Raw genomic sequence first — 18,625 nt, forward strand, 5'->3', positions numbered from 1 at the left:
AAACACAGAAATATAGATTAATGGAACAGGATAGAAAGCCCAAAAATAAACCCATGCACATATGGTTAACTTATCTTTGATAACGGAGGCAGGAATGTGCAGTGGAGACAGGACGGCCTCTTCCATAAGTTGTGCTGGGAAAACTTGACAGGTGCATGTAAAAGTATGAAATTAGAACACTCACTAACACCATACACAAAAATAAACTCAATATGGATTAAAGAGCTAAGTGTAAGGCCAGACACTATCAAACTCTTAGAGGAAAACATAGGCAAACACTTTATGACATAAATCACAGCAAGATCTTTTTTGACCCACCTCCTAGAGAAATGGAAATAAAAAAAAACATAAACAAATGAGACTTAATGAAACTCAAAAGCTTTTGCACAGCAAACGAAACCATAAACAAGACCAAAAGACAACACTCAGAATGGGAGAAAATATTTGCAAATGAAGAAACTGACAAAGGATTAATCTCCAAAATATATAAGCTGCTCATGCAGGTCAATATCAAAAAAACAAGCAACCCAATGCAAAACTGGGAAGAAGACCTAAACACAGGTTTCTCCATTTAAGATATACAGACTGCCAACAAGCACATGAAAGAATTCTCAACGTCATTGATCATTAGCGAAATGCAAATCAAAACTACAATGAGATATCATCTACACACCTGTCAGAATGGCCATCATGAAAAAATCTAGAAACACTAAATGCTGGAGACAGTGTGCAGAAAAGTGAACGGTCTTCCACCATTGGTGGTAATGTAAATTGATAAAGCCAGTATGTAGAACAGTATGTATGTTCTTTAAAAAACTAAAAAGAGAATTACCATATGATGCAGCAATCCCATTACTGGGCATATACACTGAGAAAACCACAATTCAAAAAGATTCATGTACCAAAATGTTCATTGCAGCTCTACTTACAATAGCCAGAATATGGAAGCAAACTCAGTGTCCATCAACAGACGAATGGATAAAGAAGATGGGGCACATATATAAAATCGAATATTACTGAGCCATATCCAACCCAACAAACCATTGTGAAGCAAGTATACTCCAATAAAGATGTTAAAAAAAAAGACACAGATGAAAGAGATTAAACATGATACAAACAGATGGAGAGATATACCATACTCTTGGATGGGAAGAATCAACATTTTGAAAATGAATATACTTCACAAAGCAATCTACAGATTCAGTGCAGTCACTATCAAACTACGAATGGCATTTTTCATAGAATTAGAACAAAAATTTCACAATTTTTATGGAAACGCAAAAGACCCAGAATAGCCAAAACAATCTTGAGAACGAAAATGGAGCTGGAGGAATCAGGATCCCTTTCTTTACTCTATACTACAAAGCTACAGTAATCAAGACAGTATGGTCCTGGCACAAAAACAAAAATATAGATCAATGCAAGAGGATAGAAAGCCCAGAGATGAACCTATGCACATACGGTCACCTTATCTTTGATGAAGGATGCAGGAATGTACATTGGAGAAAGGACAGCCTCTTCAATAAGTGGTGCTGGGAAAACTAGACAGGTACATGTAAAAGGATGAAATTAGAACACTCCCTCACACCACACAAAATAAAAACTCAAAATGCATTAAAGCCCTAAATGTAAGGCCAGACACTATCCAACTCTTAGAGGAAAACATAGGCAGAACACTCTATGACATAAATCACAGCAAGATCCTTTTTGACCCACCTCCTAGAGAAATGGAAATAAAAACAAAAATAAACAAATGGGACCTAATGAAACTTCAAAGCTATTGCACAGCAAAGGAAACCAGAAACAAGACCAAAAGAAGCACTCAGAATGGGAGGAAATATTTGCAAATGAAGCAACTGACAAAGGATTAATCTCCAAAATTTATAAGCAGCAAATGCAGCTCAATAACAAAAAACAAACAACCCAATCCAAAAATGGGCAGAAGACGTAAACAGACCTTTCTCCATAGAAGAGGTACAGACTACCAACAAACATGAAAGAATGCTCAACATCATTAATCATTAGAGAAATGCAAATCAAAACTACAATGAGATATCATCTCAAACCAGTCAGAATGGCCATCATGAAAAAATCTTGAAACAATAAATGCTGGAGAGGGTGTGGAAAAAAGGAATCGCTCTGGCACTGTTGGTGGGAATGTAAATTGATATAGCCACTGTGGAGAACAGTATGGAGGTTTCTTAAAAAACTAAAAAGAGAACTACCATATGACCCAGCAATCCCACTACTGGGCATACACGCTGAGAAAACCATAATTCAAAAAGAGTCATGTACCAAAATGTGCCTTGCAGATCTATTTACAATAGCCCGGAGATGGAAACAACCTAAGTGCCCATCAACGGATGAATGGATAAAGAGGATGTGGTACATATATACAATGGAATATTACTCAGGCATAAAATGAAACGAAGTTGAGCTATTTTTAATGAGGTGAATAGACCTAGAGTCTGTCATACAGAGTGAAGTAAGTCAGAAAGAAAAAGACAAATACCATATGCTAACACATATATATGGAATTTAAGAAAAAAAGAAAGTCATGAAGGACCCAGGGGTAAGACAGGAATAAAGACACAGACCTACTGAAGAATGGACTTGAGGATATGGGGAGGGGGAAGGGTGAGCTGTGACAGGGGGAGAGAGAGGCATGGACATATATACACTAACAAACGTAAGGTAGATAGCTAGTGGGAAGCAGCCGCATGGCACAGGGGTATCGGCTCTGTGCTTTGTGACCGCCTGGAGGGTTGGGATAGGGAGGGTGGGAGGGAGGGAGACGCAAGATGGAATAGATATGGGAAAATATGTATATGTATAACTGATTCACTTCGTTATAAAACAGAAACTAACACAGCATTGTAAAGAAATTAGACCCCAATAAAGATGTTAAAAAAAAATGTGGCACATATATACAATGGAATATTACGCAGCCATAAAAAGAAAGGAAATTGAGTTATTTGTAGTGAGGTGGATGGACATAGAGTCCATCATACAGAGTGAATTATGTCAGAAAGAGAAAGACAAATACCGTATGCTAACACATATATATGGAATCTAAGAAAAAAATGTTATGAAGAACCTAGGGTTAAGGCAAGAATAAAGACACAGACCTACTAGAGAATGGACTTGAGGATATGGGGAGGGGAAGGGTAAGCTGTGACAAAGCGAGAGCGGGGCATGGACATATATAACTACCAAATGTTAAAATAGATAGCTAGTGGGCAGCAGACCCATAGCACAGGGAGATCAACTCGGTGCTTTGTGACCACCTAGAGGGGTTGGATAGGGAGGGTGGGAGGGAGGGAGACGCAAGAGGGAAGAGATATGGGAACATATGTATATGTATAACTGATTCACTTTGTTGTAAAGCAGAAACTAACACACCATTTTAAAGCAATTATACTCCAATAAAGATGTAAAAAAAAAAAAAGACACTGATGAAAGAAATTATAAATGATACAAACGGAGAGATATACCATATTCTTTGATTGGAAGAATCAACATTTTGAAAGTGACTATACTACCCAAAGGAATCTACAGATTCTGTGAAATCACTATCAAACTACGAATGGCATTTTTCATAGAATTAGAAGAAAAAATTTCACAATTTTTTTGGAAATGCAAAAGACCCCGAATAGGAGAAGCAATCTTGAGAACGAAAAATGGCGCTGGAGGAATCAGGCTCTCTGACTTTAGACTATACTAAAGAACTATGGGAATCATGACAGTATGGTACTGGCACAAACACAGAAATATAGATCAATGGAACAGGATAGAAAGCCCAGAGATAAACCCACACACATATGGTCACCTTATCTTTGATAAAGGAGGCAGCTATGTACAGTGGAGAATGGACAGCCTCTTAAATATATGGTGCTGGGAAAACTCGACAGGTACATGTAAAGGTATGAAATTAGAACACTCCCTAACACCATACACAAAAATAAGCTCAAAAAGGATTAAAGACCTAAATGGAAGGCCAGACACTATCAAACTCTTAGAGGAAAACATAGGCAGAACACTCTATGGCATAAATCACAGCAAGATCCTTTCTGACCCATCTCCTAGAGAAATGGAAATAAAAACAAAAAAAAACAAATGGGACCTAGTGAAACTTCAAAGCTTTTGCACTGCAAAGGAAACCATAAACAAGACCAAAAGACAACCCTCAGAATGGGAGAAAATATTTGCAAATGAAGCAACTGACAAAGGATTAATCTCCAAAATTTATAAGCAGCAAATGCAGCTCAATAACAAAAAAACAAACAACCCAATCCAAAAATGGGCAGAAAACCTAAACAGACCTTTCTCCATAGAAGACAAAAAGACTGCCAACAAACATGAAAGAATGCTCAGCATCATTAATCATTAGAGAAATGCAAATCAAAACTACAATGAGATATCATCTCAAACCAGTCAGAATGGCCATCATGAACAAATATTGAAACAATAAATGCTGGAGAGGGTGTGGAGAAAAGGGAACACTCTTGCAGTGCAGGTGGGAATGTGAATTGGTACAGCCAGTATGGAGAACAGTATGGAGGTTCCTTAAAAACCTAAAAAGCGAACTACCATATGACCCGGCAATCCCACTACTGAGCATACACCCTGAGAAAACCATAATTCAAAAAGAGTCACTGTACCAAAATGTTCACTGCAGCTCTATTTACAATAACCAGGAGATGGAAACAACCTAAGTGACCCTCACTGGATGAATGGATAAAGAAAATGTGGCATATATATACAATGGAATATTACTCAGCCATTAAAAGAAACGAAATTAACTCATTCCTGGTGAGGTGGATGGACCTAGAGTCCGTCATACAGAGTGGAGTATGTCAGAAAGAGAAAGACAAATACTGTATGCTAACACATATATATGGTATCTAAGAAATAAATTTTTATGAAGAACCTAGGGTTAAGACAATCATAAAGACACAGACCTACTAGAGAACGGACTTGAGGATATGGGGAGCGGAAGGGTAAATTGTGACAAACCAAGAGAGAAGCATGGACATATATACACTACCAAAGGTTAGAATAGATAGCTAGTGGGAAGCAGCCACATAGCACAGGGAGATCAACTCGGTGCTTTGTGACCACGTAGAGGGGTGGGATAGGGAAGGTGGGAGGGAGGGAGACACAAGAGGGAAGAGATATGGGAACATATATATATGTATAACTGATTCACTTTGTTATGAAGCAGAAACTAACACACCATTGTAAAGCAATTATACTCCAATAAAGTTGTTTAAAAAAAAGACACTCATGAAAGAAATTAAAAATGATACAAACAGATGGAGAGATATACCATATTCTTGGATCGGAAGAATCAACATTTTGAAAATGACTATACTACCCAAAGCAATCTATCCAGATTAAGTGCAATCACTATCAAACTACGAATGGCATTTTTCATAGAATTAGAATAAAAAATTTCACAATTTTTATGGAAATGCCAGAGACCCCAAATAGGCGAAGCAATCTTGAGAATGGAAAATGGATGTGGAGGAATCAGTCTCCCTCACTTTAGACTATACTACAAAGCTACGGGAATCAAGACATTATGATACTGGCACAAACACAGAAATATAGATTAATGGAACAGGATAGAAAGCCCAAAAATAAACCCATGCACATATGGTTAACTTATCTTTGATAACGGAGGCAGGAATGTGCAGTGGAGACAGGACGGCCTCTTCCATAAGTTGTGCTGGGAAAACTTGACAGGTGCATGTAAAAGTATGAAATTAGAACACTCACTAACACCATACACAAAAATAAACTCAATATGGATTAAAGAGCTAAGTGTAAGGCCAGACACTATCAAACTCTTAGAGGAAAACATAGGCAAACACTTTATGACATAAATCACAGCAAGATCTTTTTTGACCCACCTCCTAGAGAAATGGAAATAAAAAAAAACATAAACAAATGAGACTTAATGAAACTCAAAAGCTTTTGCACAGCAAACGAAACCATAGACAAGACCAAAAGACAACACTCAGAATGGGAGAAAATATTTGCAAATGAAGAAACTGACAAAGGATTAATCTCCAAAATATATAAGCTGCTCATGCAGGTCAATATCAAAAAAACAAGCAACCCAATGCAAAACTGGGAAGAAGACCTAAACACAGGTTTCTCCATTTAAGATATACAGACTGCCAACAAGCACATGAAAGAATTCTCAACGTCATTGATCATTAGCGAAATGCAAATCAAAACTACAATGAGATATCATCTACACACCTGTCAGAATGGCCATCATGAAAAAATCTAGAAACACTAAATGCTGGAGACAGTGTGCAGAAAAGTGAACGGTCTTCCACCATTGGTGGTAATGTAAATTGATAAAGCCAGTATGTAGAACAGTATGTATGTTCTTTAAAAAACTAAAAAGAGAATTACCATATGATGCAGCAATCCCATTACTGGGCATATACACTGAGAAAACCACAATTCAAAAAGATTCATGTACCAAAATGTTCATTGCAGCTCTACTTACAATAGCCAGAATATGGAAGCAAACTCAGTGTCCATCAACAGACGAATGGATAAAGAAGATGGGGCACATATATAAAATCGAATATTACTGAGCCATATCCAACCCAACAAACCATTGTGAAGCAAGTATACTCCAATAAAGATGTTAAAAAAAAAGACACAGATGAAAGAGATTAAACATGATACAAACAGATGGAGAGATATACCATACTCTTGGATGGGAAGAATCAACATTTTGAAAATGAATATACTTCACAAAGCAATCTACAGATTCAGTGCAGTCACTATCAAACTACGAATGGCATTTTTCATAGAATTAGAACAAAAATTTCACAATTTTTATGGAAACGCAAAAGACCCAGAATAGCCAAAACAATCTTGAGAACGAAAATGGAGCTGGAGGAATCAGGATCCCTTTCTTTACTCTATACTACAAAGCTACAGTAATCAAGACAGTATGGTCCTGGCACAAAAACAAAAATATAGATCAATGCAAGAGGATAGAAAGCCCAGAGATGAACCTATGCACATACGGTCACCTTATCTTTGATGAAGGATGCAGGAATGTACATTGGAGAAAGGACAGCCTCTTCAATAAGTGGTGCTGGGAAAACTAGACAGGTACATGTAAAAGGATGAAATTAGAACACTCCCTCACACCACACAAAATAAAAACTCAAAATGCATTAAAGCCCTAAATGTAAGGCCAGACACTATCCAACTCTTAGAGGAAAACATAGGCAGAACACTCTATGACATAAATCACAGCAAGATCCTTTTTGACCCACCTCCTAGAGAAATGGAAATAAAAACAAAAATAAACAAATGGGACCTAATGAAACTTCAAAGCTATTGCACAGCAAAGGAAACCAGAAACAAGACCAAAAGAAGCACTCAGAATGGGAGGAAATATTTGCAAATGAAGCAACTGACAAAGGATTAATCTCCAAAATTTATAAGCAGCAAATGCAGCTCAATAACAAAAAACAAACAACCCAATCCAAAAATGGGCAGAAGACGTAAACAGACCTTTCTCCATAGAAGAGGTACAGACTACCAACAAACATGAAAGAATGCTCAACATCATTAATCATTAGAGAAATGCAAATCAAAACTACAATGAGATATCATCTCAAACCAGTCAGAATGGCCATCATGAAAAAATCTTGAAACAATAAATGCTGGAGAGGGTGTGGAAAAAAGGAATCGCTCTGGCACTGTTGGTGGGAATGTAAATTGATATAGCCACTGTGGAGAACAGTATGGAGGTTTCTTAAAAAACTAAAAAGAGAACTACCATATGACCCAGCAATCCCACTACTGGGCATACACGCTGAGAAAACCATAATTCAAAAAGAGTCATGTACCAAAATGTGCCTTGCAGATCTATTTACAATAGCCCGGAGATGGAAACAACCTAAGTGCCCATCAACGGATGAATGGATAAAGAGGATGTGGTACATATATACAATGGAATATTACTCAGGCATAAAATGAAACGAAGTTGAGCTATTTTTAATGAGGTGAATAGACCTAGAGTCTGTCATACAGAGTGAAGTAAGTCAGAAAGAAAAAGACAAATACCATATGCTAACACATATATATGGAATTTAAGAAAAAAAGAAAGTCATGAAGGACCCAGGGGTAAGACAGGAATAAAGACACAGACCTACTGAAGAATGGACTTGAGGATATGGGGAGGGGGAAGGGTGAGCTGTGACAGGGGGAGAGAGAGGCATGGACATATATACACTAACAAACGTAAGGTAGATAGCTAGTGGGAAGCAGCCGCATGGCACAGGGGTATCGGCTCTGTGCTTTGTGACCGCCTGGAGGGTTGGGATAGGGAGGGTGGGAGGGAGGGAGACGCAAGATGGAATAGATATGGGAAAATATGTATATGTATAACTGATTCACTTCGTTATAAAACAGAAACTAACACAGCATTGTAAAGAAATTAGACCCCAATAAAGATGTTAAAAAAAAATGTGGCACATATATACAATGGAATATTACGCAGCCATAAAAAGAAAGGAAATTGAGTTATTTGTAGTGAGGTGGATGGACATAGAGTCCATCATACAGAGTGAATTATGTCAGAAAGAGAAAGACAAATACCGTATGCTAACACATATATATGGAATCTAAGAAAAAAATGTTATGAAGAACCTAGGGTTAAGGCAAGAATAAAGACACAGACCTACTAGAGAATGGACTTGAGGATATGGGGAGGGGAAGGGTAAGCTGTGACAAAGCGAGAGCGGGGCATGGACATATATAACTACCAAATGTTAAAATAGATAGCTAGTGGGCAGCAGACCCATAGCACAGGGAGATCAACTCGGTGCTTTGTGACCACCTAGAGGGGTTGGATAGGGAGGGTGGGAGGGAGGGAGACGCAAGAGGGAAGAGATATGGGAACATATGTATATGTATAACTGATTCACTTTGTTGTAAAGCAGAAACTAACACACCATTTTAAAGCAATTATACTCCAATAAAGATGTAAAAAAAAAAGACACTGATGAAAGAAATTATAAATGATACAAACGGAGAGATATACCATATTCTTTGATTGGAAGAATCAACATTTTGAAAGTGACTATACTACCCAAAGGAATCTACAGATTCTGTGAAATCACTATCAAACTACGAATGGCATTTTTCATAGAATTAGAAGAAAAAATTTCACAATTTTTTTGGAAATGCAAAAGACCCCGAATAGGAGAAGCAATCTTGAGAACGAAAAATGGCGCTGGAGGAATCAGGCTCTCTGACTTTAGACTATACTAAAGAACTATGGGAATCATGACAGTATGGTACTGGCACAAACACAGAAATATAGATCAATGGAACAGGATAGAAAGCCCAGAGATAAACCCACACACATATGGTCACCTTATCTTTGATAAAGGAGGCAGCTATGTACAGTGGAGAATGGACAGCCTCTTAAATATATGGTGCTGGGAAAACTCGACAGGTACATGTAAAGGTATGAAATTAGAACACTCCCTAACACCATACACAAAAATAAGCTCAAAAAGGATTAAAGACCTAAATGGAAGGCCAGACACTATCAAACTCTTAGAGGAAAACATAGGCAGAACACTCTATGGCATAAATCACAGCAAGATCCTTTCTGACCCATCTCCTAGAGAAATGGAAATAAAAACAAAAAAAAACAAATGGGACCTAGTGAAACTTCAAAGCTTTTGCACTGCAAAGGAAACCATAAACAAGACCAAAAGACAACCCTCAGAATGGGAGAAAATATTTGCAAATGAAGCAACTGACAAAGGATTAATCTCCAAAATTTATAAGCAGCAAATGCAGCTCAATAACAAAAAAACAAACAACCCAATCCAAAAATGGGCAGAAAACCTAAACAGACCTTTCTCCATAGAAGACAAAAAGACTGCCAACAAACATGAAAGAATGCTCAGCATCATTAATCATTAGAGAAATGCAAATCAAAACTACAATGAGATATCATCTCACACCGGTCAGAATGGCCATCATGAAAAAATCTAGAAACAATAAATGCTGGAGAGGGTGTGGAGAAAAGGGAACACTCTTGCACTGTTGGGGGGAATGTAAATTGATACAGCCAGTATGGAGGTTCCTTAAAAAACTAAAAAGAGAACTACTATATGACCCAGCAATCCCATTACTGGGCATATACACTGAGGAAACCATAATTCAAAAAGTGTCATGTACCAAAATGTTCATTGTAGCTCTATTTACAAGAGCCAAGAGACGGAAACAACCTAGGTTTCCGCCAACGGATGAATGGATAAGAAGATGTTTCACATATATACAATGGAATATTACTCAGACAGAAAAAGAAACGAAATTCAGTTATTTGTAGTGAGGTGGATGGACATAGAGTCCGTTATACAGAGTGTCGTAAGTCAGAAAGAGAAAAAGAAATACCGTATGCTAACACATATATATGGAATCTAAGAAATAAAAAAAAAGTTCATGAAGATCCTAGGGGCAAGACGGGAATAAAGACACAGACCTACTAGAGAATGGACTTGAGGATATGGGGAGGGGGAAGGGTAAGCTGTGCCAAAGCCAGAGGGGGGAATGGACATATATACACTACCAAACGTACAATAGATAGCTAGTGTGAAGCAGCCACATAGCACAGGGAGATCAGCTCGGTGCTTTGTGACCACCTAGAGGGGTGGGATAGGGAGGGTTGCATCGAGGGAGACGCAAGAGGGAAGAGATATGGGAACATATGTATATGTATAACTGATTCACTTTGTTTTAAAGCAGTAACTAACACACCATTGTAAAGCAATTATACTCCAATAAAGATGTTAAAAAAAAGAGACTGATGAAAGAAATTCAAAATGATACAAACAGATGGAGAGATATACCATATTCTGGGATTGGAAGAATTAACATTGTGAAAATGACTCTACTACCCAAAGCAATCTGCAGATTCAGTGCAATCACTATCAAAGTACGAATGGCATTTTTCACAGAATTAGAAGAAAAAATTTCACAATTTTTATGGAAACACAAAAGACCCCGAATAGCCAATGGTATCTTGAGAAAGAAAAACAGAGCTGGAGGAATCAGCTCCTGGACTTCCTAGTATACTTCTAAGCTACTCTAATGAAGACAGTATGGTACTGGTACAAAAACAGAAATATAGGTCAATGGAACAAGATAGAAAGCCCAGAGATAAACCCACGCACATATGGTCACCTTATCTTTGATAAATGAGGCAAGAATATACAATGGAGAAAAGACAGCCTCTTTAATAAGTGGTGCTGGGAATACTGGACAGCTACATGTAAAAGAATGAAATTAGAACACTCCCTAACACCATACACAAAAATAAACTCAGAATGGATTAAAGACCTAAATGTAAGGCCAGACACTATAAAACTCTTAGAGGAAAACGTAGGCAGAACGCTCTATGACAGAACCTCACAACTTTATGAGCAGAAAAGACAACATTCAATTTGATTTTTTTTAAATGTGTTCCAAAAACAAATTTAAGAGACACACACTAAGGCACATAAAACAGAATGGTGACAAAATAGAAGCAGGGGAGGACCAAAAAAGTTTTACTGAAGGTGAAGAGAAGGCTCAGGGAAAGAGGCTGATCCACAAAAACGCATTCCAGAATGTCCGACTCATTGGCTAAAGGTGCCCAGAAATTTGGCCATAAGGTGTCTCGAAGCCATCGGAAAGAGGAAGGAGTGATCAGCTCCTGGATCCACCTCAGCCATTAATTAAGAAAACAAAAAGACGGCCTCCAAAATGCAATTCTACTTTTCCAGCACGAAAACCATTCTCTGTGCTTTAAAAGGTCCTCTGGCACCCCAAAACTTAACTCCATACCTTTCCCAACTTCAGACCAGCGACGAAATGGCCAACAAGTCCCCCTCTGCCAGTGCTGGCTGGGTTCATGCAGCCCAGAGGGCTGAGAAACAGAAGCCTATTAAAAATATCATTCCAATGATTTCCCATCCCTCTAAGGCTGTTTATAGGAACCATTATTGAGTTTAATAGCATTTTAAATGCCAGGCTCAGTGGGTGAAAGGTTAAAAGTGAAAACATGCTAAGACACTAATGCAAAGAAGACCGCTAAATTATATAGGAGAGACCAACACACACACACACACACACACACACACACACACACACACACACACACACGGAGTTTCATTGAACTTTTAACTCAAACAGGGCATCAAGCACAAAGGCAGTGACACTGGGTGTGCTCGTGTAGCCATTACAAAACTAAAACCGTTCCACGTGTTGTGTTTTGTTAGGGGCACATGAATCTGAGCTCCCAGTTGCAACTAGACCAAGGATGTCAGTAAACAGCTGCCTCCAGCCAAATATCGTGGACTTGCACTCCAGTCCCACTCTGCCAGGGTCGGGGATGGGGTGGGGGCAGCTGTGTGACCTCAGGCAAGGCAATGCACCTCTCTGGGCCCCAGCCTTTCTCATCCAGGAAGAGCAACAACGATAACGACGGTAAATGTTATCGAGGGCTTACTCAGTGCCAGGCACCGTTCTAAGTGCTTTATAGAAATTATTTCATGCAATTTTCACAATGACCCTATGAGGCAGACACTCATAATAGTCCCATTTCACAGATAAGCATAGAAAGAATCCGGCCAGCTGAGGTGGTCAGAATGGATGTCCTCAAAGGTCCTCTCTACCTTCAGCTCCAAAAGGCTATCATTCCTGGTTCCGCTTACTGTCAACGCCAAAAACACAGCCTTATGCTGACAGCTTGCTAAGAGGTCTTCCCACACGTTTAAAATATATTACTGCTTCTGCATCTTGTGAAGACAAGGTCCAGGTGTCATCTGTATTCAATAGTGAGAAAACAAGGCCTCTCGAGTTAACCTGCCAGCCCGCCAGCCTCAGACGCTGGGCCCACCTGGGCTTCCCAATGTCCTGATCTGCTCTCTTTCACTGCAAGGCAATATCTGGGCACCAAAGATAAGAGAGAAGAGATGTGATGAAGGCAGTCTCATGGCTTTCCTTGTAGGTGGTATTTGACCTTCGGTTTGGTTTATTGTTTATTTCTTGGCCACATTCACATCCTGGTCCTTGGAAGGGGCTGTGTTGGAAGACTAGCCACGAAGGACAGGAGAGGGGAGGAGGCCCCGTGTTCACAGGCAGCCCTGCTCCAAACCACTCTGCCCCATGAACACCGCTTCTCCTACCTCGGGGCTGAAACACAGATTCCACGTGGGCGACGTGTAACCCCCATGACTGACAGCAGGGATGCTCATGCCTTCCTCCTCAGGAACACAGGTAGAGCCAAGTGACCTGTCCCCATCTCCCAGCCCAGCCTGCTCTCAGGAAGCCAAGTGATCTCCACTCAGAATTTCCCAAAATTGATTTTGCATCTTTCTGCCAAGGTGGTGAATAGAGAAATTTCAGTCAGACAGGAAAACACTTAAAAGTTGTGCCCAACTGGTGAAGAAGGGTTTTTTTGTTTGTTTGTTTGTTTTAAAAAAAACAGTCTTTTAGCCCTTCACCGGGAGGGTTTGCTTCCTGAGTCTGGCTGGTCACCTGCACTCACCTTTTTATGGCCGGGACTCGATGGACGTGGTTTGCAGCCCCTCGGTCACTCAATAAAAGGCAGATACAGCTGAGACAAAGATGCTTTTCACGCTTGCTTTTTGAAATTCTCCATCTGGATGACCAGGGCCTGGTGGGGAGGGCCAAGTGCTTACAGCCAGGAGCACAGTTCTGACAGTACCTTGTGTGTGACTTCTAGCAATGCCTAGAGATTCCGTTTTCTCACTTGAAAAACTGTCTTGTTATTAGAACTAGGCAAAGCTACTCAGACACACACCCACAGATTCTCTACAAGCTCGTGTTCACCATGCTGAGAAGACTCACTATTAACAGTCACGACCATAGTTTTATATCAGATTAAAAGATGACACTGTATATTGTCGAGAAAAGCCCATAATTGGAGCAGCCATGATAAAATGATAGTAATTGCTTTAGCACAGTCATTGGTTCCAAGGTCTAAACTTTATATTGGAATTTAGAAAGGGTCACTTATAGAGTTTTAAAAACTTTGAAGTTGAGCTTTCTATAAAAGATACATGTGAAGACAGAATTTGAAGTTAATCCAGGACTAAAACACGGGAGGTGGTCTAGGGACAGCTCTTCCCCACTTCCTTTACAGTTACAGAATAATTAGAACCTTAAGAAGACTACATATTTATGCAATCTATGCCTAGATAGATTGAACTTGACCCACTAAGTGCCTTACAGATAGCCTTAGATAAAATACATACATTCTGTGTAATAAATATATTTCTTCTCTTAATATATATACACTCTCATCTGCTCCCTTAAAAAAGAGCTCTGGGTCAATATTTCAAATACTCTTACTTGGTTATACATTTCACTCCCCTTTGCCTCCAACCCCAATAGCATTCCCCTTATTTGGATGGCTCAGCACACTCATAAACAATTCCTCATGGAAGCTAAAAACTAAACAAAAACATAGAAGTGCTTGTTCATTAAAAATTAAAAAAATAATAAAGAAGTGTTCACACAAAAAACCTTTTTAGAATATCAATGTTCTTAAAATGGGTTTTTCTTGCACTGCAGGCATAGTTCAGATTTTTTGTGGATATGCTAAAATACACACGTGGGTCAGGACAAAATATTGTTACTTTGGGCAAAAGCCACCTGGTTCAGATGCAATATTATCTTTAAAATAAGTTAAAAATCAACACAGAAAAAAGAAAGGGTTTTAGAATGTAGAATTTTAGGCTCCAAGTGATTTTTGGAGGGTTAAGATTAAGTAACATTGATTGCAGAAAGGGAACCACTGAACCAAGACATCACAGCATCTTCTGAGTTGCAGTTTCTAAAGAAGCTTTAGCTCCATAAGGCGAGAAGCACAAAGAGGGGGGCAATTCTAACCGGTACAGGTGTGTCTGAGACAGCCAATCACTAATCATTGGCAATCATCAAGATTGGCTGCCAGGGGCTTCCCTGGTGGGGCAGTGGTTAAGAATCCACCTGCCAGGGCAGGGGACATGGGTCCGAGCCCTGGTCCGGGAAGATCCCACATGCCGTGGAGCAGCTAAGCCCGTGCGCCACAACTACTGAAGGCCACTCACCTAGAGCCCGTGCTCCGCAAAGAGAGAAGCCACCGCAATGAGAAGCCCGTGCACCGCAACGAAGAGTAGCCCCCACTCACTGCAACTAGAGAAAGCCTGCGTGCAGCAAAAAAGACCCAACGCAGCCAAAAAATAAAAATAAATTAATTTAAAAAAAAAAAGTGGCTGCCAGGGAGAACCATCCCCAAGGAACTCATGGCTTTTCCTCTTATTTGGGGGAAGTGAAAGATTATTCAGGGGCCCTCAGGAGCCAGGGTAGCTGGACCAGGCAGGGCCCAGGTAGATGTGCCTTCATTCGCATATTTACAATTAGGGTAGGAAAGAGCAGGCAGACAGTGATCTGCTGTCACCATTTTTTTTTTTTTTTGGTGGGTTTTTTGTTTGTTTGTTTTTTGCGGTACACGGGCCTCTCACTGTTGTGGCCTCTCCCATTGCGGAGCACACGCTCCGGACGCGCAGGCTCAGCGGCCATGGCTCACGGGCCCAGCTGCTCCGCGGCATGTGGGATCTTCCCGGAACGGGGCACGAACCCGTGTCCCCTGCGTCGGCAGGCGGACTCTCAACCCCTGCGCCACCAGGGAAGCTCTGCTGCCACCATTTTTAATTATTCTCCACCGTCTGGAAAGTTTCCTACTTAAAACATCAGCATGTCCATCCCCACATTCTGACTGAAGAGCCAGGCACATGGAGTAGAGCTTGCTAGAGAAATGAACTCGAGACAGCCAAGAGGCGTCCCCAAGGGCCACCAACTGGGCCTGTCGGCTGACGGCTGATTCACACAGGGAACACACAGATTCCTCTCGTACTTGGGTCGGGTATATTAAGAGAGGCCCTAGCTCAGGCTATCCACCTCCGCCCGTACTCAACCTGAGCAAACTAGGGGAAGAAGGCAAATAAATGAATTTTTGCAGTAAGCCGTTCCTCAGAAACAGGATGCGTGATCTCTGCTGTCCTGGTTTCTGCACACCCCTACCCCACTGAGGGGTGAGGGAGTAGGTGACGGGTCCCAGCGATGGGCCTCTGTAACACCATGTAATACCAGGAAGAGCCTTACCTTCCACACTTGCGAGAAGCTGAGGCCAGGCCAGGAGCTCTGCTCTGCGAATCCTCATCCCGAAGCACCTCTTTCCTGTTCTCGCGGGACCTGCCTTATAACCCCGCTCTGCGCTAGCGTCCAGCCTATTTTGCATGAGTCAACAAAGACTTTCCAAGGACCACCTGCACAAGGGCACGTGAGAAGAACTTAATGGATGATGATTTGATTCAGGTGAATTAAATCAAGGCCATCAAGGTGAATGAGAAACACCCAGCACTCAAATATCCCTGTTTGCCAGCAAATAATATTCACAAGGGGGTGTTCCAAATGGTCTTCAAAGTGGAGAAGGAAAATAACAACACAAAAGTCAAGAGTTCCCAGAAAATGTACAGATAAACAGAAAATACAAATCTAACCCCAATTGCACCACTTGAAGTGAACACTGCCCACACTTCGCCACAAAATTACCCCTAAACCGAATAAACACAGCCTAGGCAAACGCTGATATCTAGGTTACCTGCTATATTCCAATATACTTTCTCTCCCTCTCTCTCTCTCTCTCTCTCTGTCTCTCTCTGTCTCTCTCTGTCTCTCTCTCTCTCTCTCTCTCCCCCTCTCTCTCTCCACATACACACACACACACACACACACACTCAGCTAGAGCTATATATGTTAGTACAAAATCTCATTTTACTAATTGAAAGTGGTATTTTTAAATGACATCTAAAAATGTGTGGTGCTTTCTCTCTGCCCAGGAGGCCAGCCTCCATCACAGCCTCTCAGCACCCCAGGAGGCTGCCTGTGACCTCACACAGGTGAAGGCAGCCCAGGAAGAAAACCAAACCTCAGAGGGAGAGGCCAGACGGAGTCTGAACTCACAGCGGGTCTTCAGAGGTGATGAGAGGCGGCAGGCACCTGCATCCGATGCTCAGTGTGCAACCCCGCCCTCGCCTGCTGATGCATCCAGACCTTGGAGTAAGAGCCAGGGGCCAGGTGTGCCCCAAGGAATGAAAACTCCCTAGCTGAATTCAACACTGCTCTCACTGACATGGAGCAGGGACAAAGGAGACCAAATGGACAAATGAAGAAGCCTTCCTGCCGAGGGAAATCCAAGTGATGTCAGGGCCTGGGCCCAAAGAAAGGAACCCCAGAAATCCCGAGGGAGAGAAATGGCGGGAGAAGTGATTCCTCCTGGGTGTGTGGGCATATTAAAGGCTACAGAACTTGCAACACAGCAGGTAGGGCCAGAGTCACGTGGCAGAGGGGGTTTAGTTTTAGCAAAGCATCAGCCACTACGTTAGATTTAATATTGCTGATACGAATTTAATTGGCTTTGTAGTTTTGTGTGGTTTTAATCTGTAAACTTGTTTTGGTTTTATAGTTGTAAGAGAGCTATAAGCTTTATATTCAGGTTTTTGTTTGTAAAGTGTTCTGAGAGTAAAAATGGAAGGGTGGAGCTGTCTATGCTGAAGAATTTTTCCTTCTGGTTGTTCAACACCACCACCCCCAACCTCCCACGAAACAGGCTTGACTGCGGGATTGGGCCATACCTGCCCACCCCTGAGATAGGAAATAGGATAGGGCATTCACCTGCCCCCAACCCTACCTTTGTTCTAGATTCTTGAGTGCCCGCTATAGCCAACCCTTTCTTCTAGACACTGTCTCTCCCTACCATTTCCATGGATGCCTTTAATTCCTTGGTTTCCGTCTCCCTTGGGTTCCACCTCTTCTTCTGCTCACCCTCTGGAGGGCCTGGGCAAGAAGGAAGGGGGCTTTGGATCCTGCTGGCAGAGCATCCACCAGAGAGCCTGATCTTTTCAGTGCCCAGATGGGACCCCTCCTAACACTGCTGTGCCAAAAGGGTTTCTGTCTCTTACTTCACCTTGGCCACATTCCCAAATATCCCCTCTGTTTTCTGTCTTCAGTGTGGGCCAGGCCCCAGGAAGGGGTTGGAGAAGGGAAGAATCCTATGCTGGTACAGACTTGCTTAGGCAATATTATAACTGACAATAGGCTTTCAACCTTAGAGGAGCTCCAGAAATTTTTAACCTTAAAAGAGTACATACATCACTTTTTGTATGGGGTCACAGGTCTTATTAGGGATTTTGTACTTTAAGTGCAGTGGGAAATCTTTGAAGGGTCTTAAGCATGGAGAGTGACATGGTCTAGTAGATGTTTTAAAAAGAATTCAGTGGGAGAAACTTCCTGTAATGGTGGCAGTATGAAGTAATTGCATGAACCTTCCTGCAGATAACAATTATGAAATCTGGACAAGATTAAAAAAATATACATTTACAGGCCCTGAGAAGTACCTCAAAACAGAAGCCAGGGGAGAGTTTACTCTTAAAAAACTACAATTGGAAGAGGTAAGAATCATGATGGTGCTCTCAAACCCCCATGGCTAGAGTAGGCGGAAAACCACAGCCTC

General features: G+C 41.0%; 1 long non-coding RNA gene across 1 annotated transcript in view; it reads right to left on the reverse strand.

Annotated features, from left to right (window-relative positions):
- LOC307189800 overlaps positions 1–18,625 on the reverse strand; it is a 99,416-nt gene that overhangs the window by 47,380 nt on the left and 33,411 nt on the right. Inside the window, exon 2 of the long non-coding RNA XR_013829315.1 lies at positions 16,216–16,379. This is a non-coding gene — a long non-coding RNA (uncharacterized lncRNA). The remainder of the gene's footprint in view (positions 1–16,215; positions 16,380–18,625) is intronic.

This window comes from Stenella coeruleoalba, assembly GCF_951394435.1.
Source record: "Stenella coeruleoalba genome assembly, chromosome: 8".
Taxonomy (NCBI): domain Eukaryota; kingdom Metazoa; phylum Chordata; class Mammalia; order Artiodactyla; family Delphinidae; genus Stenella; species Stenella coeruleoalba.